This window comes from Sturnira hondurensis, unplaced genomic scaffold, assembly GCF_014824575.4.
Source record: "Sturnira hondurensis isolate 20B ecotype Veracruz unplaced genomic scaffold, ASM1482457v3 Scaffold0019006, whole genome shotgun sequence".
NCBI classification, from domain to species: Eukaryota; Metazoa; Chordata; class Mammalia; order Chiroptera; family Phyllostomidae; genus Sturnira; species Sturnira hondurensis.
Window position 1 is genome coordinate 5,323,791 of NW_028091637.1, and position 4,837 is coordinate 5,328,627.

Sequence of the window (4,837 nt, forward strand, 5' to 3'; positions counted from 1 at the left end):
GAATTAGTCATTGCTTAGAAATTGCAAAGTCCTTGGATACATGTTTCTGATAAGGTTTTAATAGAGTCTCTGTCACTTGGTTGGTACCTGATAGGGTTCAGCTTTTAGCTGTGACTAGTTAGAAATCCAATGCTTGAAATTTACCCAAGAGTTAGAAGACTTTGACAAGTTTCCATAGAGTCAAAGTCATAGGAAATTTATTTGTGAAACTGAACACCAAAGTGTTAGTTGACCAACGCATATAGAAAATTCTAATAACTGAAACATTCAAGTATCTTTGCTATGTTCCACCTCTGGAAGTAAGGTTAGCAATGGGAAGGTTGGCCTTGGTGAGCGTAAAGTTGGAAGATCCTCTAGCTCTATAGAACAAATCAAATAGGTTGTGGTGGTATTGGCGGGATATTCCTGCTCTACTACAGAACATCATTTTTAGCAACTGGAATATTTGTGCCTTTAATATGCATTGGTGTTCTCTTGTATAGGCTACTCCAAACAGTAATTATGCAGCAAGTACTTATTACAAACATGTCGTGAATAAGAGGCATGTTTCTACCTTCAGGGAACTTGTATTTTAGTGGACAAATGAAGTCTTATTAGTTCCTAGATCTCCTTTTATAGTTACCAGCCTCTCCTGTTTTTATATCACTTCCTGTAATGAGTTTCAATGTCAGTTTGGCTTTCAGTAACAGTATTTTCAGAGTATTCTCATCCTGAAGAGATTTTAGGAAGGAAATTGTGTAATAGACAACATGTTTACAAATAACACTTCTAGGCTATTTCTTAGGTGAAGAGGGCATTTTTTTGGCTTTTCCACCATTTTGTAATAAGAGCTTTTTATTTTTCTTTTTAATGTATAAACTGTTATTCAATTTCAACAAGAAAGGAATATAAGTGGAAAAATATGGTTAACCAAATAGCTAAATTACAATTACTCAATAGAATTAGGTGTGAACAAACTTATAGTAGATGCTTAACACATCAACAGAATTTTTAAATTGTTGTTCAAGTACGTTTGTCTTCATTTTCACCCCCCATGCCCCACCCATTCCTGCCTCCGACCCTCGAACCCATCCCCTTCGGCTTTGTCCATGTGTTCTTCATACAAGCTCCTTGTAGCTCCCCCATTATCCCCTATTATCCCCTATTATCTCCCCCTACCCTTTGGTTACTGTCAGGTTGTTTTTTATTTCAATGTCTCTGGTTGCAATTTGCTTGCTTGTTTGTGTTGTTGATTAGGTTCTGCTTATAGGTGAGTACTGTATGATCTCCACTGTAAGTGGAACCTAATCAACAAAACAAACAAATCAATGGAATTTTAGTTTGATAATAAACTTCAAATAATTTACTTCTAAGACATTTGAGGATAATAGGCTGACTTATTGATTTGTTGCCTTTAACAGACAATTATGCTGATCTAATTATACAGAGGGTTAAAATGCTAATAACTTCAAACCTGAGGTTGTCTATATGAAACAGAATGATTAATGGTCTAATAGGAGCAACCACCCATGAACCTTTAGTTTGAGAGTTGAAATACCATGTTGATAATGTGGAATCTTGAACTACGCCTACCTTTTTTTTTCTATATGAAAGTGATGTTAAAGATGTGAAATGGCATTATAATTGGATCCAGGGTGGAGCAATCACTGTGAGCCAGTCCTAAATGTTTGTGTATAGTCTTCCGGATTACTAATCTTTTAGAAACAAGATTTCTGTTATGCTAATATACTCATCAGTGAAGTACTATGCCACAACTTTCTCCAAAAACTACAGTAATTTCTTTAAATTGGTTGAGAGTCATGAAGGGAAACATTGGAATTATATCAGAATCCTGGGAAGTCAAGGCAAATCATCAGATATCCATATAAATCCATCCCTCGACCCTGCCAATGAAAGAATTACAAGTGGAATGTGGGAGCTTATAGTTGGGACACTGTAAGTTGTTATTAAGACTTTTATGCACAAGTCTTGAGATAGGCAAGTCTATATCACCTGGGTACTATTTTCAAATATGAAACCAAAGCAAGTGGGTAAAGATGACTACTGTTAGTCATCATTCCTTACAATATTTTCTGATTTAGTTCCAACCCTAAGTGGCTGCCACACTCAGAATCAGACTTTTTTGCAGTGGGATGAAAGAGCTGTCCTTATAGGTTGAGCTGGGGAAGGTCTTGGGTGGTGTTGGAGCCTAGGATTAAGAGAGCTTATCAGTAGCATCGGGCATTCTATTAACAATGTGGAGGCTGGGCTGGCACCATCAGCTCTTAGTAACCATGGGTGTTGCTGGTAGCAGAGGACCAGAGACTTGAGAAGGATGCAGAGAGCAGCTTGATTAATCCCTGGGGATTGAGGGTAGGAGTAAGTAAATTCTTCTGGAGGAAGGCAGTACTATTTCTATTATTGTCTTTCTTTTTTGTTTTATGGGGGTGAGGGGTAGGTAGGAAGATCTATTTTTGGTCAGATCTTCTCAGTCATAGATGTTACTGCACTGTTAATAAAAATATATTCTTTTCTGTAAAGAATTAAAAAAAATCCAAGGATGAGATGGCTGAGGTCTCAGCTCAAATATCTCTAAATACATTGTTGTCCATTCCCTGACCTGTGCACATGTTCCTTCTTGGTCCTTTTCAGGATCAATGCCATTCTCTGTCTGCGAGCTTCTGTGGTGCAAGCTTTTTTGTAGGGCCAGATTTCTTCAGAGCTAAATCCTGGACTCCGCACGTTCCACTGGCACTCCAGGTGCAGCCGGACATCCTCCACCTCCAGGGTGCTGGACTTGCAATACCGAGCAAGCTGGCAGGCTGGGTCACCGCACTCTAGGTGACTATCTGTAATGGCATCCCCTCCACCTCTTCATCCCATTGCTCATTAGGATCCACTCTTCTTACTAACTCTTGTACCTTCTTTTTTAAAATTTATTATTATTTTTTTATTGAATTATTGTTCAAGTACAGTTTTCTGTCTTTTACTCCCATCCCAGCCTAACCCCTCAGTGCTCCCCACCTCCCTCCCCGCCCCCCCCACCGCCTAAGTTTTTGTCCATGTGTCCTTTATACTTGTTCCCATGAATCCTTCCCCTTTTCCCCTGAAACTCTTGTACTTTCTTCCTTGTAAGTACACCTGATTGTTTACAGGGCTGAGATGCCCTCCTGACCCAGGAGTGCCTGGTATCTTTACCACTGTAGTACTATTGGCCATGGAGCTTTGTGGAGGGGTGCTGGCTGGGTCCAGTTTTACAGACGAGAAGTTGGAGAGCTTGATTAGGGTTTAGGGGCCAAACTGGTTCATCACCTGCTGAGCTCTGGATGTCACCTCACACAGCTTATCAAGATCTTGTTTCTTTTGGAGGTATGAAGACCAAGGGCAATCAAAGGTCTATCTCCCCCATAATATATGGAGACTGCCTCTATTATCATGTTTCTATTAAGAGAAAAACAAAATCACCTTCAATTGCATCACTCCTGTTATATTTTTTAAATTAAAGCTATGTCATGAACTTCTTTTCAGATCCTTATTCTTCCATAATACAATGTTTAGTGGCTGCTTAACATTCAGTTGTAGGTTTTCACTATAATTGATCGTTAAGGTCATTGCTGAAATATTTTTTATTGGAACCTAGATCCTTGTTTTATTTTCTTGTGGATGAGAATTATGTCCCAAATACCTTCATAATACTTTCAACCCCTGGGTTCAGCTGCCTTTACTTTCTTGTGTCTCACTGTTCATTGCATAGGCCAGTAGTGACCTTGGGGTTTTATTATTTTTTTACCCCTAGCCTCCTCCAGGTTTATTTTCTAAGTTTAGAAAATTAGTTTCAGTGCTTTAACCAGAGGACTAATACTAGAGCAGATTCTGTGCTTATGGGAACTGGAGGGAGATGGAGTTAGGGGGATGAAAATGGTCTGTTTCTGTTTAGTTTCTTGTTTTCCTTAGAGTGAGTAATAGACCAGTCACATGGGCATTCTCTAGAAGCTGGTTAGAAATACAGAACCGCAGGCTCTACCGCAGACCTGCTGAATCAGAATCTGCATTTACATTGATACTCTAATTCACATGCAGGTGGAAGTCTGAGAAGCACTGCTTCAGCTGATTGCCATTAATTTCACTTTGATTACCCTTACACCAGTGGTTTCCAAACTTGTCTTTACACAGGAATCCCTAGAGGAGGTCCCCAAAATGCTAATGTTGCTCCCCTCCTAGAGATTGCAGTTTAATTGGCCTGGGGTGTGGCCTGGGCACTGGAAGCTTTAAAAGATACTGAGACTTGAATGTGCAGCCAAATTTACCAAGCCCTGCACTATACCTCCTGCTTTTGTTCTGTCCTTTGGGGTTATAGTTTTTTCTACCTATCAATTCTATTTCATATGCCTCCTTTTTGTAGAAATTCCTATAAAATTCTGTTCCATTAATAATATTTGTTTTCTTTGTTCTCCAACACTGCTACATACTTAAATTTTTTTATTTGAATCTTTCCAAAGGAATACAACCCTGGTAAGATAGTTTTATGTTTGTAATTGGTCAGCATATCTGTTACTCCATTTTTCTCTTCCACTTTCCTTCCTTCTTCCTGCCATAGCCAAAATCTTCAAAATCCAACACAGCCACACCATTTTTCAACTCCTTGTTTTCAGCTCTTGGTCTCTCCTTTTGATTTATCATTGTACCTATTGGCATTCATTCCTGAGGACTACAGTGACAGGGTTTTTCAACAATGGCACTATTGGCATTTTGGGACAGAGATTGTTTTATGTGTGTGATTGTTAGATGTTTAGCAGCATCCCTGGCCTTTACTCAATAGATTCCAGTAGCTCTTCCCCACCCTCCTCCAAACCCTCCC

General features: G+C 39.3%; 1 pseudogene; it reads right to left on the reverse strand.

Annotated features, from left to right (window-relative positions):
* Positions 1–2,571: 2,571 nt before the first annotated feature.
* On the reverse strand, positions 2,572–3,303 carry LOC119004049 (transcription initiation factor TFIID subunit 12-like; annotated as a pseudogene).
* Positions 3,304–4,837: the final 1,534 nt, after the last annotated feature.